The 26,150-nt window shown below is 41.6% G+C and overlaps 1 protein-coding gene and 1 long non-coding RNA gene across 3 annotated transcripts in view; both read right to left on the bottom strand.

Annotated features, from left to right (window-relative positions):
- PTPRO (protein tyrosine phosphatase receptor type O) overlaps positions 1-26,150 on the bottom strand; it is a 163,323-nt gene that overhangs the window by 113,001 nt on the left and 24,172 nt on the right. The window lies entirely within an intron of this gene.
- Positions 10,390-11,124, bottom strand: LOC308065658. The gene is made up of 2 exons (XR_013928865.1): positions 11,086-11,124; positions 10,390-11,011 (listed from the first exon to the last, which is right to left on the bottom strand). It is a non-coding gene; the product is annotated as an uncharacterized lncRNA (long non-coding RNA).

The following is a 26,150-nucleotide window of genomic DNA, read 5'->3' on the forward strand; positions in this document are numbered from 1 at the left end:
GCAAAAGGATATGGCCATATGCACAACATCTTTCCTATAGCAGTCAGAATTTAAAGAAAGCATGACAAAGGACGGAAAAGCGGCACTTAACAAATCCTCATTAAAACTATGTAGACGGCTTAACAGAGTCAGCAAAATAAATACATCCAGTAACACCTGCAACTTGATGATGCTCCTCACTCAAAGTATCATTTTGCAGGAATAATATTTGCTCAAATGGTCTCCAGTTTCAGTCTGGGCAATCCTGAACACCTCAGTGCTAGGGCTCCACAGACTGATCAACTTAGAGGTGCCCTGACCTCCTCAGCCAACCTCCTGCACCACCCAGGACATAAGCTTCAGCCAAGCAGGTTTTGGACCTGGCCCCAAGCCCCGTGTGAGCTGGGAGGTGTCACCCGGAGTGCCAGCCAGCATGTCTCTGCACGGCAGGCAGGCTGCACCTTGCAGGATCAGCCCTTTTTGAGGTGAAAGCCATGAGACATATTTAATTCCAGCAGCAGCAAGTGCAACACAGCTATGCCATGTAAAATACCAGCATGATTAAACGATGTGGAGGAGAGGTAATTACTCATTGCTGGGTCACTGGAGGAGGATGGCTTATATACTCACAAGGAACGCAGGGAGAGCAGGATGCATACGTAAGCAGCCTGACAAAAATGTACTGACATTTCATAGACACAAACCTGGATCCACTTGGGTCTCCACCTTCCCTCCACCAACAAAATGCAATGCAGATGCAGAGGAAAAATTACTCTCCCTCCCACATCGCCAGTAGCTTTATTATACCTACAGCAGCACTTATCCTGCATGTTCAGTCTCATTAGCTTCAGTAGGGCTCTTCTGACTGAAAGATCAAAGGAGTTTTTTCCTGGAGGGTTTGTGCCATTGATAATTTGGATATCTCCAGTAAACTTAATCTATCTGTGCTACACCATAGAGATTTGAGGCAGGGGAAGATTAAAGTGATTTGCCTAAGACAACAGACGCAGTTTGAAGAAATTGAATGCAGGTTTGCACAAAACCCAGGCTTAAAAAGAAGTCTCTTCACACATTAAAAGCCCCCAAATACACATTCAGAGAATTAGGATTTTGCTATCACTATTTTGGATATCTAAAGGGGAAGGATTTTGAAATGGGCTTATGTTTGTCTTTTCACTGCTTTTTTACCCTTTTCTTTTTCCCTAGCATCTCTTAATTTTGACTATGAAAGGGCCAATCAAATAGGTCCCGCAAGTCTTTTGCATACGTATCTTATCAGCAGACAGCAGCTTTGGGAGAACATTTTTCCACCACCCTAAAAATACTGAACAAACGCCACTTTTTAAAGTTCTTTCAGAACATGTCACTCCAAGAGGAGGTTCAGACGGCCATCACCTCCCATTGCGGTCCAGCTCTGGCTGTGACCACAGCACACCAGCTCCTCTGCAAAACGAGAGGGGTGACAGAGCAGGCAGATGTGGCCGTGACAGCTGGCGCTGGGAAAGGCATGCAATTCACACCTTGGGCCGGGGAATAAATAAAGAGGTTCCCCTGGAAAGCACTTGTAGGTGTTCCATTTCTTCAAAAGGTTTAAGGGAGAGATATAGGTGTGACAGCAAACATCACTTTGGCTTTGATAATGACATTATGCACAGCTAGCCTGTTCTTTGGCTTGTTAAATTCAAAGTTTCCTGTGGGTAAGAAATGAACATTACTTTGCCACTGTTTCCAGGGCTTTCTGCCATGTTAATCTGATTATCTATGACAGTTTCTGTCAGTTTGTTAGCAAAGATTCAATTATTCTGCTTGGCTTTTAAGTTCTCACATATTTCTGGCTATGGGCCTGATTCTGAGGTCTTTGTCCTCATGTCTTCAGTGAAAATTTTAACGTAAAAAGCCCCCACAGGATCAGAACTGATACACAACTGGTTTACACAGAGTTCTTAAAAAATGGATGCATTCTTCACCACTAGTAAGCATAAACAAAAAACTGCAAAAACTGACAGTTGAAGGAAATAAATGGCCCCACACTTGATCTGACTACACTTCCGTAACTGAAATTTACAGTGTTTGCTAAAGAAGGGAGATGAGTTTTTTTCTCCCTTCCTTAAATTCTTGTTTAGAGCTTGGCTTTTCTTCTGTGCCAAAAAAGAAGGAAAATACAGTATTGTTCTATAAGAAAATATGACATATTTTAATCACAGAAATAAATATAGAATCAGGTAGATCCATTTCCAAGGCATTTGACACTGGGGAGAGTGTATTCAGCCTGCCATTTTCTCTGCCACACACAGCTTTTCTCAGATACAATTTTGCGTGGGATAGACCAACATGACTGGAAAGTGGCAAGCATATAGTAAGCTATAAACAGACAGAAAAACTGATATGCACATCATTATAAGGTGTTCAGTGCCTAATCCTTGCATGTAACTAGCTTTTAATTCATCTCTGAGGATCTAAAATTAATTTGCCCAAAGTCAGTTGCCACTTCTTAATGTCTTTGACAATAAAATCAGTAACACATGTGCTTCATGAATCCCTGCTAGCAAACTCTGTACCTTTTTCATTCTAGTCTGTTCTAAGTGTAAATATTTTTGAATAATTTCTGTAAATAGTGTATGTCTACACAAGAGATTTTTGCTGAGAAGGACTGCCCACCATTTCCTACAATGGCATAGCTCCACTGACAACAGCATCAGCAGGAGCTTGGCATTACAGTCTCCAGTAGGTACTTAATATAATCGTTTAAAGATTTATGAAGCAACTATAAAGGCAAAAGTACTGGAAGATGGTCTTTTTTGTTTGGCCTCCATGTCTCTATTCCTGCTGCTAATCAACATTAGTGATACTGGTAGTAGTCGGCAGTTCCCCTCAAAAATCCTAAAAAAAAAAGAAAAAGTTTATATTTGGCAGAGTTGCATGCATACATCAACAGAAAAGTTAGTCGAAGAAGTCAGGACACCCTAGCACCCACACATTTTAGCACCAAAATCCTCACAAGCAGCATTTCATCAAGCAGCAAAAGCTCTCCTTCAGCCCTGGCAATTCTCTCCTCCATCGCTGCCTGTCATTTTCACTCACTGCAAGATACTGGCAGTGAAAGACATCCTGCAGGAAGGGTATGTTTCTTCATAGAAGAAATTCCTATTAATGTACAGTTCTATTCCATGACAAATGCTTGCAAATAAGGGTTTTACAGTCAGTATTTTGGAAGCAGACAGTGCTTAATTATTATTTTTTTGTGTGCTCCTCCCCACTCCTCCTTTTGGAACTGATATGGATTAACTGTCCCTTGAGGCCACGTATAGCTCAAGTAACTACTGTAAGCATAATACCAATGCCTTCCATTTACAATCCCAGTAAAAACTCTGTGTCCCACCAACCAAATCAGGAACTTAAGGTAGCAGCCATGAGAATTAATACCATAATATTTTTCTTAAACTTTATAAAGTAGGTACAAGTTTCCATCATACCAGATGTCATACTCAGCAAGAACACCAAAACCTGAGCCAAACTCCATTGCTAAATATTAAGTGCAACATTCTGTATCATCACGAACTCCGACATCTCACTCCGTGATAATTTGTTTGCACAGTTCCTTCCAAAATGAGCCTGATCATATTGGGTGTAACTTGGCAGAGACTCTTCAAAGTCAGAGCAGTACTGCCAGCTGCTATCAGACGAGGATCTCACCAACAATCCAATTTCTGCACGTCTTAAAAATGATAAATGAAAGAGAAGGCAATAAAAAAAACCCAGCGTTTCCTTCTCTAGGGATTTTTTAAAGCTTGAAAAATTCTTCCCTTTCAAGTGCAAGCATAAAATGTATGCTTGAATAACAGCAAGATTGGGACTCAGATGTTAAGAAGGAAAGATATTCAGTGCTACTGCTGCCCCTTCATGCTTACCACCTCTCTCCCAGCCAACTATGCCTAGGAGAGTTAGGGAAAAACATGTGTGTGCTAGGTGCATAAAGCGGGGTATGGGGAGGGGGGAAACAAGGTAACAAAATCTCACAGCTTCAAAGCCTAATTCTATCACTAACAAAAGTTAGAAAGAAATCCTGCAAACTCTGTCGCTCTACCTGCTAGGGTATCCAACTAACCTGTGCTTTAGGGGGGTTTACATTGTCTCGGGCTGCATGGCTGCTGCTCGAGCCAGCCTGCTGATCTATGTGGGCCACCTACCTGTAACGGCAGCCAGGCAGGTGTGCTAGGAAACTGTTGTACTAATTCAACCCACTGATGATCAATGATATGCAGGTTTCATAACAGAACCACCTTGTGAGGTCTGTCAAGCTGTGTGGATGAAATTTGTCTCTATTACATCTGTCTGACCCCACTGGAAGTGATTATATTCTAAGAAAAAGGTGGAAACAGAATATAGACCACACTCCTGAGTCTGGGAGATAGGATTATAGAAATTATTAGCTGGCTGCTAGCAAGTCTCCAGAGCACTGTACCAAACAGAAGTTTATAAGCTTACAGCACAATCAAATGAGCAGGGAATGACAGGGGGGCTGCTCACTGCACATCTCAAACCAGGCAGATTAAAAACATAAGTCTTGCTCACTACATCGGGGCTTTCTGAAAGGCATTCTAAAAGGAAGAAGAAAAAAAAGGCTTCAAAGTTTCAGTGGCGAGAGGGAACAGCATGGGAACAGAACGGCAGACAGTACGCAAGTGATGGACACTTACCACACATCTCCCCATCTCCCACAGAGGAGGTACTTCTGCTAAAGCCCTCGCTTCCTTCCTATGTACAAGAGTTGGCTGATTTTCTCTCGTAAAAATCTCTAAAACTTGCACCACTGGGTTCATCAGAAGAATGCTACCTCAGAGAATCAGAAGAATGCTACCTTAAGGAAAGGGGGGGGGGGGGGGGGGGAGAACCCCAACCCTCTCTGTTTTATTTCACCTTTATTTAGGCTTTCCCAACCCTGAAGCTTGTGAAGGAAAGGAGAGCATTTCAGTCTTCAAGAAATCCAGGCCAGCCCTCACAGCTGCCTTTAATCCGAATGTATCAGCAAACAGTTCTCAGGGGGACACTGACATCTTGGGATTATCAGCTGCCCCGGTCTGCCACCTTTCCTGGCTGTCACAGGGGCACAGCACTGCTCAGATAGTCCGTGCACACAAAACACTCCGCTGTCCTTTAAGCTAAGGTTTACTGCTGTAAGCCATAGAGACAGCAGCTACAGCCTGCAGCTGGAGCAGAGAGATGCTGTGATAATTCTTCCATATTCCCTCAGAGAGGTAAGAGCAGCTTAATTCAGTCTTAACTTGTGTAAAGCTCTTAAAGATCCTTAAATGAAAGTGGAAAACAGTCTGGAACAGTAACTATGTTTAAGCCATTCGATAATTACGGGTGTAGCATGAAAAGAGTAAGTCAAACCAGTAAATTCAGGGAGAACGTGACACTATCTGCAGCTTGATCTATTATTAAATACAGTAGTATATTAGATACAGTGCTTGCATAGCTATGTCACTGGGTGCCAAGCACAGAAATACATAGAAATCGGAAGGGCAAACGTGAGGAAAAGCCTTTTTACGATTCTTATTTAATATATAGGACATTTATTTTCTCCAGAAATCACTTTCACATAAATGAAAGGGACAAAAATCAGGCAGGTAAGAAGGAAATACATAAAATCTGCAAAAAATCACCACCAAGTATGGGTGGATTTACAGGCAGGTAAAGAATTTGAAGTACCTGTAAAAATTTAAATTTGTGTCAGTATGGTTTAAAACTAAAGTTTGCTCCCTTGCACACAGCCTTCTTGCCAAGATGCACAGGCAGTACAAAACCAAGGCACTGAGGATGCTTGGAGCTATTTCCATAGCAACAGACTGTGGTGAGGTAATACACCTGAGATATTAATGACCTCAGCGTGGAGCCTGGATGCTCACAGATAAATGAAATGAGACGGCTGAAAATTTTCACATTTCAGTGGGTTTTTTAATGAGCAGGAGAATGAACCCCTAAAAAAATTCCAGATAAAATACTTTTTTCGTTCTATCACCCCCAGTGCCTATATTCTTTTTAAAGAGAAAAGGGGGGGGGGGGGGGAAGGAGGAAAGAAAAAGCCAATAAACAAAAGCCATGCCTGTATCTTCAGGAAGAGCAAAGCTGACACAAGCAGATTACTCGCCTCTTTTTGTGCTCCTGCATGTGCAAACGCACTTAGCACTTCCTGACTGGACACACTGAAGTCCGTAGAAAGCTCCTGTTTGCTTCATCAGGTTTTAGTTTAGGATTAGCATGAAATCCAGTTTCATGAAATCCTGGTCCACCTTCCCAGTCATTCCCCCTAAGAAATTCCCCACTTATTTTTTGCAAAAGGGGACAAGAACTACAAGAGTATCTTTAAATTTGTAACGCCTGTCTGCAAGGGCACGGAAGACAGCAGGCAACACCTAAATTTAACATATTCAAAATCCAACTATTTGAAACTAAAGAACTGCCTGCCAGATCTGGCTGTGCCTCTGCAGACGGTCTCCCAGCTCACCGCACGACTGATTTCCCTGTCTGGCAGAGGAAGATCAGGGCCAGCGGAGGAGGAGAAGGGGAAAAGCAAGGTACCCGTTCACACAGCCCTTGCCTCCCTGCTTTCCGGGAGCACAAGAGCTCAGCCCTGGCCCATCCCAACTTCATGCTTGTGCATAAGCAAATAAACAAGGTGAATTAAGCTGGACTTTGTAACAGACTTGGACCTGCACTTGGCAAGTAAGGTAGACATGGCCAGAGCCATAAAATGCAAAAAAGGAATGAAACCGATGAATAATGCCAAAGCTGGCCTACTTTCTGGTGTATCCAAGAATAATTTTCTCTCAGCCCTTCCCTCTTGTACGTCAAACCTCTTGCTTTATTTCATCAAAGTGTAATGATTGCCAAGAAATAAAAAAAGGTTGTAGATCATCTTGTTATGATTGTCAGCTACATCACCAGTTCCTAAACCTGTCCCTGTCTCCAGGGCTCTACACAAGTTACTGCTGAAGGCCAGGACCTAGCAAAGAGCAAGTCATTTTAACAAACCACCCTACAAACACTGAGAATATAAACTTAAAATTCTGACTGCACCAAGCCAGTGGTTACATCACTCATGATTTATAGGAGAGAAATTCACCCTGGGTTCCCACTGAATTCCATAATGCAATTACAAAACTAGTGTTCCCCCATCACCAGTTCAGTGCTAATGCCAGGGCAGCAGGGATGTGGCCTGGCTCACGAGATTTGCAGGGCTGCAGAATAACTAGGCAGCTGGGAAGTGGGCTGAGGACACCTGAGGAGATCCAACATCTGGGGAAAAAGCTCCAAGAAAGATTGTGCTTGCAGACAGGTTTGGCAGCAGGGGGTTGTCAGAAGAGGATCACTTGTAAGCAGCAGTGCCCACGCTTCACAGAGGCAGGCATGATCAGACAAAAGCTTCTCTTCCTAATCACTTGGCTTTTCCTTTTTTCCTGATAATTTAAAATTAATACCAAGCGACCAATACTTTTTCTTCCCCTATAGCTGTCCTTGAAAATGCTTTTCATCAAGATATAGAAAAAGCTCTGATAAGTTGCAAGCAGATCTTTTCTAAAACACTTCTAAGCAAATTAATTTCGCAAATTATTAAGTGTTGTTAAGTCCCTTTTCATCACCTCTTTCAGAGGGGAAGGTACCCTCTCCCTACAACAAAATTACATTCAACATGGTCAAACCCACCAACGCTGCTTCAATTTCTCAGTGAGTATTCTTCAGTAAAACTATGACACTTTCCATTTTGAAAAGGTCATCAACATGTAACATGGTACTGATCAAAGGAAGCCAAGGCAGGGACCAGCATTTGCACTTCGGTACTTCTGGTGGTGCCGCTGTGATGGGAATCTCGCTCCTCGTGCACCATGGAAGTAGGTGACCCAGACCTTTGTGTCCAGGTTCCTATATCTGCATCCGAGGTTGTCTGTCTTCAAATGAGAAAATACAACCATGTAGCAAAATCACTGCAATGGGGTGTAAATACCCCATACAGACATATGGCTGCTGCTGCATATAAGGGGCATTGGTTGGCTAATTGCTGTGTTCAGTGAGTGCTGACCCCCGGGGAGATATTAAGTGAATAGGGCTGAAGGGAGCAGAGCAGTCAACAGACTTTTGGACCAGTCCTTCATAGCAATGATTTAGAAATAAATTTTCCTTGCCTGTTTCAGAGTCCCAGGTGGGCATATAGCTGCTAATTTTTAGCTGCCTGCTTACACTTCTTTTGAAACTCCACCAAGCTTTGTTTTGGTTTTGTGCATGAGAAATCAGTCTGTGAAGTGGCAGATAAGTACTGGCAATGCTGAGAAATAAGTCAGTCTAAAGATAAATGCACGTGGCAAAGAAGCAGGGGGAAAAAATCACTTTGTAAGTGGCTCCAAAATTAAAATACACAAAAGATACTAGCTAATTCTGATCACGTAAGGAGCAGCGCACAGGCTTGCCCTGCCACAGACGTATCACTTGCTGTGCGGAGGAAAGAGATTTTCCGATGAGAGAACTGGGTCAGTAGAACTGGAGTCCAGGCTTGTCACTTCAGCAGTTTAAACACAAGTCAAGTTAGTGTTTAAATCCCAGGCTCTGACCCAAGAAATATGAACAGATGCCTGAGGCAAGCCAGACAAAGCCATTCTTGCTGGGTTTTTTGTTTGGGTTTTGTTTTTTTTAACCTTACTCTACCTGAATCTCCCAGAGTTTGGTGCAAAAATCAACAAAACAACCAGTTTTAGTACGTGTCACAGAATCTAAGCTTTTCCTCATTAATATTTATAAACTGGAAATTATAGTCATTTGCATTGTTCACTTCACGGCAAAAAGAGCAAGTGTCACATTCCTTTCACTTAACTTATTTGATATTTTTACTAACGTTGATAGGTCTACCTGAGTTTGAAAGCAAACAGGATTTGGCTTCCATAGGTACATAGTCCAGACAACACCACATTGATAAGGCTCAATATTATAGTTTAACTCCAGAAAGACTCATGCTGAATATAGAGAAGGACAAAATAATACAACCTGGAACTGTCATTTACTGTAATTAAAAGTACCCAATAATGTTTATGATCCTTTCCTTTTAGCAGCTGCTCCAAGATTAAATGCTAATAAAAAAGCATATTTCAGAACAATGCTAGTTTATTGCAATCCCCTTCATAATCCTGACCTTCACAAGAAGCTGAAGGCCATTTAGTGGACTGGAAAAGGACAAATCTGTGTAACTCAACAGAAGAGCCAACTGCAGCGCAAAGAGGAGCACTCGGTCCCTGAAGTATGAGAACGAAGGTCAAATAGTCCGTGAGCTAATCCACAGAAAAAGGCACATCAGAAAATTTGCTTCTGAATATTGCGAAACTCTCATCTACATCACAGGACTATAGTCTGAAGATACCTCATTCACCCGTTTTTAATTACTCCATGAATCGTTTCATCTGAAGCCATTTTACACCTATGCTGTGCCAGCTTCTAAGGGAAATCAGCGGAGTCCCTGGAGACCACTCTCATCTCCTTGAGATTTCCAATGCTGCTTTGTCACAGTGAAATCAGAAATAGACTGAGAGTATTTTGTGGCTTGAGGCATCTGGTATTTTCATTTCTGGGATGAGAGATTTATGCAAATTTGTACATAACAAAGAACTTTGAAGCTTCTAAGATGTCCTTTCACTGCTGAAGGGTTGACGGGAATTTAGCCTTTTCATTCAGTGGCTTTCCCTTTCCTGTGTAAAACATTATTTTCTCTCTCGCAAAATTTTGTTTCGTAGGAATTACTATTAAAATCACATCCTTAAATAATAATAAAGCCTGTTGTCACACCCCTGTTGGTACTGTCAGTTTGGAACACAATGGCTCTTGGGGTGAACTGAGCACAGCATGCTGAACACAGTGCTGGTACCTGAGGGATGTTGCTTTTGGCCCTTGGTAGCTGCGTGCTTCATATAAAGTAAGATTTGCAGAGGAGGAAATTAGACAGCCAGCTCCAATTGAATTGCAGTGAGGTTCGAGGACATATTTCCCCATAAACAGCGAAAGCCGTAGTCAGGATCATGCCCTGGCATGCAGGTAAACGAGAAATGCTGCGCTGGCTGCTTCCTGCTATCCAGTGGTGTGCAAATACACTGGTTTGCTGCAGTCTCTCAGCTCTCTCCTCACCCTGGAAGGCTAAGCCATTTCACTTCTGGGGTTTCTTTTCACCCAATTTTATTCTAAGCTGAACTGACAAACCTCTTCACAGTTAAAACTGGCTTTGGGCAATCGGTTACTGAATTAAGCTGTTTTCCTTCAGCCCGTTTCTGTTCTGTAAAGCATTTCTTTTACTTCAGTTACCTCTTCCCTTTCAAGCAGCATTCAGATTTGCAGATTTGTCTTTTTTTTCCCTCTCTCTTTTTTTTTTTTCCCCCTATATGTGTAATATTTGCAATAGTACTGAGATAATCAGCCAGGGAAAATTTCTCCAGACAGAAAGCCACAGAAAAATGTTCCTCTACACTTATGTGAATATCCAGTTTATGTGAAGAGGAAAAGTTAGTAAATTGGTAACAGTGGAGTGGAAAAGCTGGCTTTACTACACCAGCTGGTCCTGGCAGAGCCTGCTCCACAGACCTGTACTTCTGCTACAAACAGTGGATAATCAGGCAGACCAGAAGCGGACCAAACTAGTTGGAGGGATGCACAACATCCGTCTTTCAGTCTTGGAGACCATCTCCAGCAGAGTTTAATCCTCCGCAGTACAGCTGAGGTATCGGGGAAATCTCACAGCCAAGCTATCAGGGAAATAGGAAAGCTATTGACAAAGATAACATGTAGCATGCAGTTCCCATATGGATAGCCGTATCCTACTGTATATTATCTACCATGTATTCATTCAAGAATACTCCTCAAACTCCACTCTTTCCCTCCACCCTCCCTCCCTGCACTGTTTTTCAGTATCTGGTGGGATCTTCCAGGAATTTTTTTGCTCCAAACCATCCTCATAATGAATTGAAAAGAGCCCTTTTGTCCAGTAGAGACCACCAGACTACTTACTAAGCTAAAGAGCAGAGCAGAGCTAGTCAGCTCCCCTGCAATAGGTTAGTGACCTGCAAAGGAGGTCACATTGACCTGGAAGGAGGAATAAAAATCCCACAATTAAATTATCTGAGTGATTCAGGTAGATAAAATGCTGAACCCATTATTCTCTGAAACGAGGTCTTGAAGAAGATACAAAAAGTGAGAAATGAGAAGTCAGTTCTTCTCTGTCTTCCAAAAGTGGGAGATGGTTGTGTTTGGATGGCAAGAAATGTACATGTGGTGTAAGCTGGTCAGTGAAATTCCTTCCTTCACAAATAAAACCAAAAATGACAGTTCCAGTAAAGAGCCAATCTTACTCTCTCTGCAAGATTTTTTTATATGAAGCCCAACTCATCAAAATGGAACACTTTAACAGATTTTACTGTGAACTCCATTTCGAAAAAGAGTGTTTTCAGATCACGGTCTACTATTAACATGTTAAGTTTCTTTCTATATTCTATTAAGAAAAGCCCCAAATCTCTCAATACCTATTAGAAGTACAATCGTGTTTCCAGTGCCTGGAGAAGCAGTAGGTAATTACAAAACAGACAGAATAGTTGGAGAAAGATAAGAAAAATCATTATGTCACAACCTTGAATTAGGTTGATTGCATACTAAAACACTACAGTGTGAAGTCTTACCTCTAGTGAAGTCAATGGTAATGCTCCCACCAACTTCATTGGGGAAATTTTTTATACAAGGGTTTACTTATTGAATACTTGGGTCATCCTAAAGCATTTATAAAGGTTACAGTAGTTATTAATGAGGTGTCTAATTAAGGTTTCTATGGTGTCTATATAATTACTTCTAATTTCCAGTACTATAGGAGAAACAGAGTAAAAATTAGGATTTCTTCCCCCCTGCCAAACATTAAAGTCCCGGGGCGGGGGGGGGGGGGCGGGGGGCGCAGAAGGAGGGGTGAAAAAAAAAATAAAAATATACTTTTGTATCTAATCATGCATTAGATCTTTGTTTTGAAATTTGGAAGATGCACAAAATTTCAAGGCAAAGCCATGAAAATAACAAACCAAAAGGTTAATTAGTCCCTTCTTTCCTCTTTTGCAAATGTCTTAATGCCTCTCTTGTCTCAGTTTTTGGAGGAATTTCCTCACTAGCTACACTTCTGTCACTTACAATATTTTACGACTGAAATACTTATTTTAGGACTTCAGGAAGCAGAGAGGGGCCAAAGACAGGGAACAAAAAAGAAAAGCTGTAGTTCTACTACTGTGAGAGAAGAAAATCACATCTTCTCATGTATCATATATATACCATGTACGACCCACGCAGCAACACAGTGCAGTCCCTGACCTTGAAGGCACTCATTTCCCAATAGTAACAGCAGGAGTAAGCAGCGGATCTTCTGATGGACTCAAAGTACTTGATTCACCCCAAGAAAGTGCCCTCTGGGAAAGAACTGCAGCATGCGCAGCTGGCAGTACTTTCAGTGGTATCTTCACTGTGGACAGGCACCGAAATTTTGTTTCCAGAACTATGAATTCGGCAGCTTTCTTAGGCAGAATTTAGTTAGGAATAAAGAATTTGCCATATGTTGATTCTTTCAGGCAAGGGAAATTAAGCCAGCTGCAATTATGAGCTGCCGTCTCCTAAATTATTCCTTCTTTGTGTGGCGTCTTCAGCAAAATCTAGCTATCAGGTAGGAAAGGATGTACAAACTGACTGTAAAACTCACGTTCACCTCCCAGGTAGTCTCTGGGTAACCCTTCAATAGTTTCCCTTCACAATCAGGTAAATAATAGACTCCTGGGGGGATGGAACTTATATGCAACTTGTCATGTAAGCAGGGAATAATTAATTACACTCTTATTTACAGTTTGTCTGATAAGAGCATTAAACGGCAAGTAACTAGAGGAATTCCAAGGTGCTGAAATGTTTGCTCTCACCCATTCAACATGTAAACACAAGGGGAATGAAATTAATTTGGCACTGACTTACGCTATGGTCCCTCACAATCATGGGGCTTGGTTTTTGCAAAACAGGAATCACAGATGCCTCTGTCCTGAAGCCAAAATCAAATTTTGTTGATGATCCACAAGGCAATAAAGTGTACTAAATACATGAGCAGTCTTAGAAATCATGCAATTCCAATTACCTGTTCTGAAGTCCTATAGAACCCCCATATATTACTCAGATTATGATCTGAAGTATGTCCTTGATTTTTCTGAATTTTCTCAATTTGACCTTAGCGCCTATAACTGGAATAAGTCAGGAGCTTCAGACATTAATTTGCCTGGTTAATTACAAAACCACTGATTTCTGAAGAAAGCAATAAAAGAATTTAAGGGGAAGGAAAAAAAAAAAAAGAAAAAAGAAAAAAAAAAAGAAGGGGCATAAACCAGTTACAATATCCATGCCATATTCACTTGCACCCTCTTCAAAATTGCATTCTGGTAGAACCAGGACATCTGTCACAAGCCTCTTAATACCTCTCTGACAAGGTGAAGATATAGTCACATTAAGACCTCTGCACTTGCTAGTGAAACATGTAAGCTGTTCTTACACTTAGTAAAAATGAGGGCCTACGATTTCAAATTGCAGTCATGAAAGTGTAATAAAAAGCAGAAAGGCAGAAAAAATAAAAAAAAAAGAAAAGGAGGCGGCTGCTTTTATTTGAACCATGAAAAAGTAATTCCCTGGGATTAGCATACTTTATTTCCTTTGCATATTCTCTTCTGAATTAATTTCACTTCATTTTGATAATGATCTTAACTCATTGAGTGAAAATAAGTCGATGCCAAAAAAGTTACGCTAATAGGAATAAATGGCTTTAAGGGACTGGAAAGGGGATATACAGCCTCTTTTATAGGTCACTACTTAATCCAGCTCCAAAGGCATTAGAGACCAAACGTTGCTGCCTTCATGTGGCAGTAGCTAAGCCTGTCTGTGAGGCTCATCCCTAAAAACCAGGGGGGCTGCAACATGAGCAGCAGCCTCAGTGCAGGTGAAGGTGGGACGGTCAAGAGAACAGTTTCACCTGGACACACTAAGGAAAAGTCCAGCTTTCACTAGTGCAGTAATGAATTAAAGCTAGGTCTGCATGGAGGTGGAAAGATGGTCCAGGACAGAGGCATAAGGCAGGAAGGAAATTCTGCTTTTCCATAGAAATTAGGCTTTGGTGTCAGTTACCCAGTTCTTGGGTGGGGTGGTTTTGTGGTTGGTTTGGTTTTTGGGGTTTTTTTGTGGGTTGGGTTTTGTTTTTTTTTTTTTGATGTTAACAAAGGGAAGAGCAACATAAGGAAGAATGATTCCCACGGGCTAAATTACTATCAAGCTAAATTGAGTGACGGCTCTAGAAATTAAAACCATCTGTAAGGTATATATACGGTACAGCAAACTCCCTCCTATAAACCCAGCGAGAAAAGCTACTTATGCTTTTCTGTAAAGTAGTGTGAGATTGGCAGGTGAAATGGAAATATTCACATGGGTATTAACTATTATCATTTACTGCCTCTATTATTCAGTTTTGGAGAGAGAAAAACCTTTCCTAGACACCCAGTTTATTCAAGAAATATTTGTTTGAAATCATATCACCATAGGATTCAGGCATTACTTTATGAAATTCAACAGCTTACAGGTACTGATATATATTTAATTATCAGGTAGCGCGTAAGCTTTTTTTATTTAATATCCATACTATTTTATGTATATCTTTTACACTATGTTATGAATAGAAATACATACCGTAAGTACAACCTATAATAAAAGCAATGTATTATTCCAATTTGAAAAGGAGTAAGACCTGAACCAGTAATCTAGAAAACTCAATTGCCTGTGACAAAAAGAGGTAGAAGAAACACAAACCTGTCTCATTCCCATAACCAAAGCAACCAAATAATCCTATCCACATATTTTATCCATTGGCACAATCTGTTGACCCACTTCCCTGAAACCCAGGCACCAGAAATGGATTGCAGGATTTCTGCAAACCGCATCTCCAGCCTCGTTTGTTTCAAAGAGCTGTCAAGTGTATATCACACTGCACTTCAAAGACTAATTTCAGCCTTTCAAAGGGTGTGTACCAATCTGGTTGAGTCTCAAAACTATGTTTTATAAAACAATAGCAACAATAACAGTCAGAGAAAAGGAAAAAAACTATGTAGCCTGATGTGAACACAAATATTTTAGGAATGTTTATTACATTTAAAGAGCACACAATAAACAGGAGTAAAACTCAAAAATAAAATAAAATAAAATATACCCAAACAACCAAAGAAACCCTGCCAAAACCCCCACCATTTTTCTTCTATATAAAAGAACCACCACAACATCATGTTAGAACATGAGAATCAAGTTTAAAATAAATAAATAAACTATGAAATGGAACCCAGCAAGGAATATGACGTGAAACAATGTAGTATCACTGTGTATTGTAAGAAGCGTCTAAGTAAGCACACGAATGAAAAAGAAAGCACTTTAAAGCTGATTTTACTTCTGGTGCTAATATTTCAACTCATAAGAAGTGAGTCTGTTTTACAAATGAATCTTATATGAGTTAGCGTCATTTTAAATAAGCAGATTAAATACAGAAGGAACCGATGGTATTGTTTATTCTTCAGCTTAACACCAGATCTCTGTGCCCCTTCCTGCAGTGCCTTTCATGGACTGGATAACATCAATTAAAATATTCCAGAGAAATCTAATCCACTGCTTGCCAAAACAAATGAAATTTTCTTACGCTACTTGTGTAAGGTTTAATACAAGACATAGGAGTCTACGGACAACAATACAATAACTAGCACAAATAATTTGGGAAACCTCTACATTCTGTAGAGATACAAAAGCTGGAGGCTGATGGGTTAATTACCTTATGACTGTACTCCAAGCCTTATGCATCTGAGGATCCAACACGGGTTATGTTTTCTGTAGTCAGAGCTGACTAATCACAGGGCTTTGTATGCACTCTATAAATCAAGTCTGATTTTTTAAAAACATGTAATTAAAGATTTTAATGGTTCTGGTGAGAAGGAGGGAATCAAATGTTTGACAAGAAGCCTCCTGTTTACTTCTAGATGAATAATGCAACACAGTTTGAACAGGTACATTACACGTATCCCAGATATATGTTCTCAGCCTTGTTTTCTTCTGCATAACAAAGCCTTGCTTTTGGATGCATGAGATTGAAAGCTAATGATATAAAATGGACAAACTTTTTAACAGGTTAGATAAGCAACTCAAAGCTTGTATGCCTGTTCAGACTTTTTGGACATAGAGTTTTATATGATTTCAGACGGTTTCTTCTACTAGCCAGAGAACAGTTTCACTCGTGCTTTTTCTGTATTTCTACATCTAGTTGGAGAAGTGCTCATTGAAATGGAAACACAACTTTAAAAAGTGTTGGCCAACCTCTTCTATGCCTCCAAAAAATGATGTGGAAAGTCATGAATAGGTATTTCTTTATTTCATCCAGTCTTTCTTGGCTTAACTTGTGACATGTAGAAGGGAAGGAGACTGACTAAGTTTCAGCCATCATTGCTAAGACCTCAGGGTGAAATCCTAACTCTACAAAGGCAGCAGAAGTCAATTTAAATTGGATTTAAAACATAGGGTTGATGCTTATATATTCACCTCCCACTAATGTTATTTCAAATCTCTTCCAGAGCTTTGAAACCCTTAGTCCAAATGACTTCATTCAAAACTGCTGAAATTTCCCAGCTTTCATGAACAAGAGATACTGAAATTCCTCTGCTTTTTGCAGCATAAAATCATATGCAGCCTGAAAGGTGCATTTAAGAGATATGAACTTCAGTTACAACATCCAGCCAGTCTAATGGGAGTTTCAAAATTACAGTGGAACCAGAAGCCAGGCAGTTTTCACTGTGATGCCTAATAAATATTGCAGATAAAGCTTCTAATATCAGCTCTGAACTTTGTGCAAATCCTACGTCAGGTTTTGGCAATGCTATAAGCTGATGCAGAACACAATTGTCTATTTCTCCGTGTATTAAAGGGAGCAGAAACAAAAACACGACCGGAGAAAAACCTGGCAAGGCAAAAATAATAACAACCCTTCTCTCCATTAGCTGAAAGTATTTTTCTTGAATAACAAGGGGAAAATTGAAACCCCTAAAAGCATTTGTGCTATTAATAAAATTTGAAGTTCTTCTCAATTCTCAGAATGTCATTATTTTTTGAAGCACAAAAAACCTCAGAAGTCTTGCCATGATGTCATTATTTTTTGAAGCACAAAAAAACTCAGAAGTCTTGCCATGCAATGCTAGAAAAACTCTATCCCTCACCTTTCCACGTAACTTACGGGAAGTTTTTAAATAAATTTCATTTGAATCTCAGTATTCAAGGATGCCAGGAAATTTCCAGCGCTGTGTTTTATTTGGTAGCTGTTGCCCCCAGATCCCTCTGCCTGTGCTGTGGGCAAGAAAAGCCAGCGCAGGACAAGCCAAGCCATACCGGACAGGATTCCCAGGCGCTAGCAGAGCCCCAGGGCAGTACAGAGCTGCGGCCAGAGAGCAGCAGGTTTCCTCACTGAACTTACCTCACCCCCAGCTGAAACTATAGAAAATTGAGGCGTCTGGTCGGAGCAAGTTGGATTCATGCTGTCTGGACAGAGATGACCAAGTCTGGAGGATAAGTCGCCATGCCTTAGCACCTACATGAAACATCCGGGATGCATAACCCACTCCACTGAGTATACAGCAAAATCTACAGCTCAGGCTATACACGTTTTTAATGGCTTAGGTGAAGCAAAACAAATCTCACCACAGACACAGGCCCAGAAAGCAGTTTCTCCTTCTGCGAGGGGAGGATGCAACGCCAGGACAGGCTGGTTATCCATTGCTCCCAGCCGCTCCTATTGCCAATGCAGCTGCATTCCATTGCCAAGCAATTTTAATACAGTTATGCTGCACAGTCAGTCCAATTCTGCTCTTCCCTCATGGAAGCGGTCCCACTGAGTTTAACAGGATTACACATGTGAAAGGGAGTTTGGCCCCATGCCCACTAGCTATGGGGCCATGGAAACACCAGTTTCAGTGCAGGCTGCACCTCGACTGCACGCTGAACAGCTGAAGCCCAGATCACCACAGCTCTGCTGCTAACGGTAGCTGACCCGATTAGATTAAAACCTGTTTAGGTGCAGGTACCTGAGGTGTAATCACGTATCCTGATTGCACTGCAGACCCATCCAGCCAAAAGGCTGGTGAGTAATTGCTACTAGCACAAGGGACCATTCCCAGATCTTGCTTCCTTGCTTGAGTGTACTCTGTTCATTATGCCAGCAGTGCACTGGGTCAGGCTGATGCTTCCTTGATTAACTCCCTACTGGCACCACTTCTACAGTGCAGAAATTCCCCAAAAGCATGATGCAGAAGCTGCTCAACTGGAGGAAGTCTGTTCTGAGCCCACTGATGCTGATGGGAACCTCCTCTTGAAATGAACAACTGGAAATGAATCTCGAGGAAATTCTATCTGAAGCTATGCCTCTTGCGCTGCATACGTAAGAGACCAGTTTCTTCTCTTTTTCTTTCAGTTTGTATAATTGGTATGGATTAAACAATGCAAAAGCATGATCCTGAGGATGTTAGGCTGGTCACTAATTTAGGGGACTACCCAAGCAAGGAAAGATTATTTTATCTAATTAAGAGAGAGCACAGTACTTAAGACAGACCATTTGCATTAAAAGAGATAATTCAGAATTATAAATACTGTTGAGTCTGAAATTATGGTTGTTAATCTCTCCCTCACATTACAATGTTCTGCTGACACACATTGTAAATCACTTCATTTTGCTTGCAGTTGGTGAAGCCATCACTCAAAATGCTCAATTATAAATCTGAATACAATTTAAAAGGTGAACTCTTTTTAAAGGGCAGAAGGGCAATGCCAATTGTGTAATACCCACATTAATGCATTACTTATGACTGAAATTTAGTCTGTATTCAGTTATTTGCTCATTCCTGTGATCAGAACAGGCAGCAGTTCACTCTCCTGGATCCCATTCCCCTCTCTGCAAGTGCATTAGATGCGCCATGGGCAGGTTACCCAGCTCACTCAGCATATACTTTTTAAGACACAAAGAACAGCTTGGTCCCAAACCCTCTACAAATATGTTCCTTTCAGGGCCCCTCTTACACATCTATACAATGTGTACATTAATCTGAGGATTATTTTTAGCAATTACCAATAAGCCGTCTGAAGAGGACATGTTCATCTAATAAAAAATAACCAGAAAATAAAAGTCAGTATCTTAATTTATATATTAATGACAGGAACATAAGATTTGCGGTTTACAAACTGCAATTAAACAGAGCTATGGAATCATTAAAATATAAATACTGCATCATTAATTTTCATTTTCCTGTGGAGATGAGATAGACGTTAGCAAGTACACGTACACCAGTGCTAAAGTGCACACCAGTCCTAATACTCTACCCCTCTCAGCATCTCTAGTGCCAGGATTTAATTATCCTTTGTCCCATGCTAATCTGCTGAGATGCTTCCACTTCAGCAGAATCTCCTGTCTGTCTTTGTGGAAGTAAAAACCTAAAAATAACCATTTCCAGTGCAGAACTGTAGCTTACCAAAATACAGCCAAGCAAAGCTTTAGAGTAGTAATCAGTTTGCTAACCAAGTGAATGCTTCCAGCTCAGGTCACTTTATTTACTTAATAATGGCAGATACTGTGAATGGTTTTTATTCCCAGACTCTTTTTCAACTGACAGCTGATGTACGTCTAGAACAGACTTACTTAGCAATAAATAATTTCTATAAATGACCAAAACATAAAAGAACGCCCATGGGTAAAATTAGTCTGGTTTTCAGCAAAATTTCAGCCATCTTTTACTGGCCATCCTTATTCCCTACTCACAAAGCCCATCTAGGAACTCTGTTACAGGCAGCAGTCCCAGAATCATCCCTTTACAAGTTTCAGGACAGGACTATAACACCCTACATTGATGCAGAACCCATTTCTCCCAGTAGCTTTCCTCAGACTTCCCAAAAACAATTATGTAAGACACATTAAAATATTTTCAAGATAAATCTACCAGAAGCTTTTACTTGTATCTAAGCCCCCATGATTTATTTATGTTTAAAAAGACACTACTAATCATTCGAGGCAGGGGAGCCTCTCCATTTGCCTTTTTCTTTTTCTATCTCCCCCTCCCTCTTTTTTTTTTTTTCTTTTTTTTTTTTACTAGCACTGTTAATGACACACACATGCACGACTCAGCAGTGTTCTGGGATAGAACAACCCTGGGCCAAAGTGCGTCAACACTGTCTAGCACCCAGGTCCACTGGCAAGGGACTTTGTGCACAGCTGAAAACACAGACAATATTTGATGAATCAGCCTTTGAATTTAATGAAGACTCCAAATAGAGTTCCTACTCTTCTCAAAGAGAAACCCAAGAAAATTTCCTTCCTAGCGAACTGCTTGTTCCAAGTGGGTTCCTGCTCAAGTACCACTTGGGTTTGCTCTTCTGAAAGTGAAGAGACATGAGAGAGTCTGTCCGGACCCAACAGCCTGCTGTGGGCAGAGGAAGGAGGAACCACTCCTTGTTTCCTCCACTGCCTCCCAGCCACCTGCTCACACCCCTTCCACTGCCTGCCAGGCCGCTCGTTGTAAAGGCTGAACTTGCTAACTCCCCACAAAACTACACCAGTTAAAGTGGTGAACAGCGCTGGTTCCAAAAAAGGCTCCGATGAGTACCAGAGGTGGTGCAAGAGAGGGCCCAGCAGCTTTGCACAGGGCAGAACTGGAGCCAAAAGGAGAGAAACCTCCTGGAACCAGAAAAGTAGTGGGATGAAGCAACATGAGCCAGGTGAACCTAAAATCTAACAGCACCGTAATAACTGCTGCCGCTACACATAAGGTAATGTCATCACAGATACTGTATTTTGGAAAACACTTTACCTCTCCTCATTTCATAGCCAGGTCTTGCAGTCTGTACTCAGGTTGGCCCTGAAGCCTGTAGAACAGTCTGAAGTCAACGTGATCATTGAAGAGAAAAAATTCTCCAGCCCCAGAGTTCAGCTGAGTAGTTATGGACATCCCCAGGCCTTGGGAAGATGTGTTCCAGGTTAGGCACAGCCTTATGGGCTTTGCTCAGGTGCAGTCTATGTTTGCAGTTAGCCACTGGGACAAAAAGGCCCCTTACCGTGGTCCAGTCCCACCACCTTTACAGGTGGAAATATAGTGGAAAGACTGACATTGATTTCAGTGGAGGCAAGCTACTGCCTTGCTGGTCCACCTGTGACTATGTTAGGGTGTGGGATTAAGGAAACCAAACTGCTGGACTTGTTACAGAACGCCTTTGAAGGCATTTGCAGTGCTTCCTAACGCGTTCAGAAGCATAAAAGCAGAACTTTCCTCTTAAATCTGTAAGTTATCCTGCACACGCACAGCAATCTCAGCACTCTGGGCAGGTTGGACCTACTGCTTACCCAAGGCTCCACAGCCTAGTAGCTCCTACAAACAGCATCAAACCTGTTCTAGCTATCAGACACCCAGAAATTCAAGATGACTTGTAAAGTGCCTGGACAAAGTTTCTGGAAAGAAGTAGAGGAACTGTCTGCAAAGCCATGTGAGTCTTGGCATGGCTAGCTGGGGCTTGCTTGTTTGTCCCTACCATTGTGTCCCTGCTTCACCTCCACAGCTTAGCCCTTCCCTGCTACTACATGAGCCACGTTCCATTCAACACTCTTCCAGAGCCACCAACGCAGCTGCACAACCTGCTCAGGAACCCCACACACCGATAAAGCCACAGCTTTGTACTGTTAGTGGGGCACCTCTCTTGAAGGGGTCCCACACTGTTCCCAGCTGAAGCTTATAGCTGTTGTTCAATTCTTTTTATCTCATAGCCTGTACCTAGCCACCAGGTTTCCATCCATGGATTGTAGACCTCCAGGAAAACTATTTGAAGATAATATTCATAAAACATGCATTTGTGGTTTTGGTTCATTAATTATTCACAAATTCATGAGGTAACTGGTTTTCTAGCAAAAATTGTAAGAACTTAGAACAGCAGTATTCAAAAGCAAAGTCAAAAGCTTCCAGAGAAAGCATTCGTGTTTGCTAATAAAGTCACTGATTAAATCCCAATATGTTGTGTGTGCGCACCACTATTGTTTGTAATTGCAGGTTTAGAACTTAGGGAAGGCCTTAATATAAACCACATAGCCATAGCAATAGTCCTGGAAAATATATTTTATGGCCCATCAACCTGTCCTGGTGTAGAGGAGGACTAATTTATCTACCAGAAAGCTTGGGATATGATTAATGGAAGAAATATATGTAATTGAGACAGACAAAAATACCTAAACAAACTTGCATTAAAGACTTTCCAAGCAAAAGGGGGGGGGGGGGGGGGGGGATAAAAATTAATTTTACGCTCTTCACAAAAGCTTTGGAGCCCCCATCCTTCTAAGATTACAGTACAATATTTTTAAGACAAACAACCACATATTTCTAAGGGACAAAGAATTTTTAGTTTTGGGGGAAAGAAGTTATTTATTTATATTTTACAGTAGCGTATCTATACCAAGGATCTTCTATGTATTGATTCTGTGCTGGTGTCCCAGGGCCAGCTGGTGGTGCTATGTTGCCCAAAGAGGTTGTGGAGGTACACACGTAGATATTCAAGAGATGTTTGCGCAATGACCTGGGCAACCAGCTCTAGGCAGCCCTGCTTGAGCCACGACATAGGACCAGGTGACCTCCAGAGGTTCCTTCCAAGCCCAACCATCTTGTGATTCCACGAAATGTAACCAGGACATGGGTATGAAACCTTAGCACAGTTAGAGCCAGCTGAGCTGAAAGTCACAGGGATTGATGCTGCTTTTAGCTACATTTGGTAAAAAAAATCAGTGTAACACCATTGCTTTAGATAAAGTTCACTTGAATTCACAGTGTAGGTGACTAAGCACAGTAATTGGACCTTTTTTTCCCTGAGAAATATGATCTCTACTTGAATAGCAGCTATTTTCACTAAAATAGTCTTTTCATGTAATCATAGTCTTTTTGTGACAATTTAGCATTCCACTGGAAGTTAACTATTGAGCTGGGCTAAATAGCTGCAAATGTGTGCAAAGAAGCCTTTTCTTTGACTGCTATAAAATGCAATCCAAGATGTTTACTAGATAAATACAACTTCACATAGAAGTGAAAAGCAAAATACTTGAGAAATAAGGTGACATAGTTTAGGTGAGGAGGGTGTGTTAGAAGCTGACTGTGAGATGAAGGGGCTTGAGCAGGGTTAAATGCTGGTGGAGGAGAATCAGGCCTGAGCATGGCAGAAGGAGATGACAGGTGAGACAGAAGGGGAAGAAGTGGGCTGGAGAGGAAAGAGGCCAAGGAAACAATAGCACAGAGACAAACATTAGAAAGGATAAAAGCAAGAAATGGGCTAGTATTTTATTCTTTGAAAAATACAGATCTCAGACAATTGCAATGATTTGCAAATACCAGCAAATGGTTGTTAAAGTTACTGAATTTTCCTTGACTGACTGTCACTGCCTCCATTTTCCTTTAAAGAGGGGTGAAAGCTTAGGAGTGAAGTTTTTTTTTCTGGAGAATCAAAATATTTGCTGGGAAGCTTCTCAGGCTTCTCTGTCATAGCAAGAGCTACAAAATAATTTTTTTGGCCAATCCAAATCAGTATTTTGCTTTGAAAACCTTTCAACTATCCAACCTCTACAATATTTTTTTGCACAGCATTAATAAATAAAACATCCACAAACTCTGCCCATTACAAACAAAAAACTGTTATTTAATTTATTTAATTCTGGGAGGAAGGAAAAAAAAAAAAGAAAGGTTCTTTGTCTTTGCACTTTCCTAGAAATGTCTTTCAACTCTCCAGCAAGATGCTGCCTCAGAGATGCTCAGAGGCGCTCCCTCCTCTCCCCCTCAAGCATTGAGCCTAGTTTCACAGACTGAAAACCAGATTAGCCTGCTGCTTATCCATGGATAAGCTCCCCACCAGCATTTTAGGTGCCAGTCAGCGCTCTGTTGTGACAATGTGATAATGTGAATGGTAATGCAAGCCCTCCGAAAACATCTGAGCTGAGGTACCACAGCAATCCCCATGGCTTGTACCAGTTGGGTGTTGGAGAGGGATGCACTAGCACAGTCCAGTTGCACTTCAGAGGAGGAAACAGTGTTTGCTTCCTCCCTTTCAGGATACAAATGACCTCAAAGGGAAAGGACCAGAGGAAAGCATGGTGTTGCCGCCTTCTCCCCAGCTTGCAATGCTGCCTTTCGCTGAAAATGGGAGGATACAGCACCCTTCTCCAACGCAGAGCTGCAGAGATGGAGAAGCACCATTAGCAAGGCAGTGTGAGCAAGCCTGGCCGACCACCTGCCTCTGCGAGCCCCGGCATGACTCACAGACAAGCAAGGCTGGAACGTCAAAGCAGCTGGATGCTCCCCAACACCTGGGCAGGTCCCAGCCACCATCCTCCTATGTCCTGCCATGAAGCCACCCTTGTGCTGCAGCTGTACACACTGACAGCCAGTGTCAGCGAGCAACTGCTGACAGGTAACGGGGGAGCTACACAGCCAGGTGAGCTATTCTTCCCTCTCCTCTCCTCCTACCTGAACTGCTGCAATAGGGGCAGCACAGGACAGGGACATCAGCAGATGGATTCCTGCAGGAACTGCTCCTGGTCTTCCAGTGAGACCAGGCTGGCTGAAGGGGTGGGGAAACAACTCAGTCCCCACCATGCCACTGTCACCCTCTGTTTCCACCATCCCCATCCTACAGGGTGGATGATCAAAATCATCCCATACAAAACAGCATTCACAGACTCCCCCATCACTGTCACAAAGTTAATTTTTTTATTATTATTATCAAAAAAACTGTATTTGTTTAATCCCTTGCACTCAGAATAGCAGTATTTAAATTTATGAGTTAGTGCTTGTCAGGGGATGCTAACATTCAGGGAGTATCTTTATCTTGCCTCTCACCAGAAATGATTTACAGTTTGATCTGACTCATAACTTTGACATAGCTCCTTTAACCATAACATCTTTCCATTCCTCTAGTAGCAGAGATTTAGCATTTCAGGCTGAGTACATATGTTGGATAAGAACATAATCCTCAGCTCTGGGCATAGGAGTTCATCTAAGAGGATGGCTCTGCATACAAATTGAAAGCACAGAGATGCAAAAAAGAAAAATACACTAAAGCCTAATATGTATATTGTTAAGGCTGCGTGGCATCAGAAGAAATCATCAGTTATTTAATTTGACATCTTTAGAAATAGAGGGACTAGAGAGAAAAAGAAGAGCAACAGAGGAAAAAAATTGATATGACCTTTAGTCTGACACTCCAAGTAAAGGCTTTGAATAAATACTTGCATAGAAGGAATATGCCAATATGCAAGAAGGAAAAGACATAAATGAGACTAGACCATTTCAGTAGAAAACAATCCCAGAGCTCCCATTCTACAGCTATTTCTGACAGCACAGAGATGGATTTATCAGGGGGCAGAGGGGGACACTCCCCTTGCCCTCTATTAGCCTTCTTAACACAGCATGTGCATTCCCGGGTGCAGGATGCAGACCCATCTCCGCAGTCCATCTGCCTCCCCTCACTCAGGTTGGGGCTCATCTCCTAATGCTGAAAGACTTTTCATTATCGTTGCAGAAATTCACAGTGGGCATTCAGCAATTACCAGCCACCCGTCACATAGTACTATAGGAACAGGGTGTTGCACTTCTGGACAAAAACATAAAGAATCAATCCCAGGCGTCATCTGACACCACCAGACTTTGTTGTTTAAACTTGTAAAAGACACAAAGAAAGAATGCACTGTGGAAAAACCAGAGTATACGTGAAACTCCTGTACCCACATGACATGCAACTGTCACACAACCCATTTTAATAACCTATAAACCTTCCAAATTAATAATATCAACTGAAATCATGCATTTAAATTGTGTGGCAGGCAAGGAAGGGCCTCTGTGGCAGAGCCATTTCAGTCTGGAGCCCTTTCCCCCATGCCCTGTAGCTGGGCACAGCAGCATTTGAAGCGGACCTCAGGGTCTCCTCCTTCAAACCACCCTCCCCGCGCAGTGGAAGCCAGTTCAGTGTAGCTACATCTAGTCTTGAACGGAGAGCTGAGATTAGAGAACTGA

This window comes from Falco punctatus, assembly GCF_963210335.1.
Source record: "Falco punctatus genome assembly, chromosome: 6".
NCBI lineage: Eukaryota > Metazoa > Chordata > Aves > Falconiformes > Falconidae > Falco > Falco punctatus.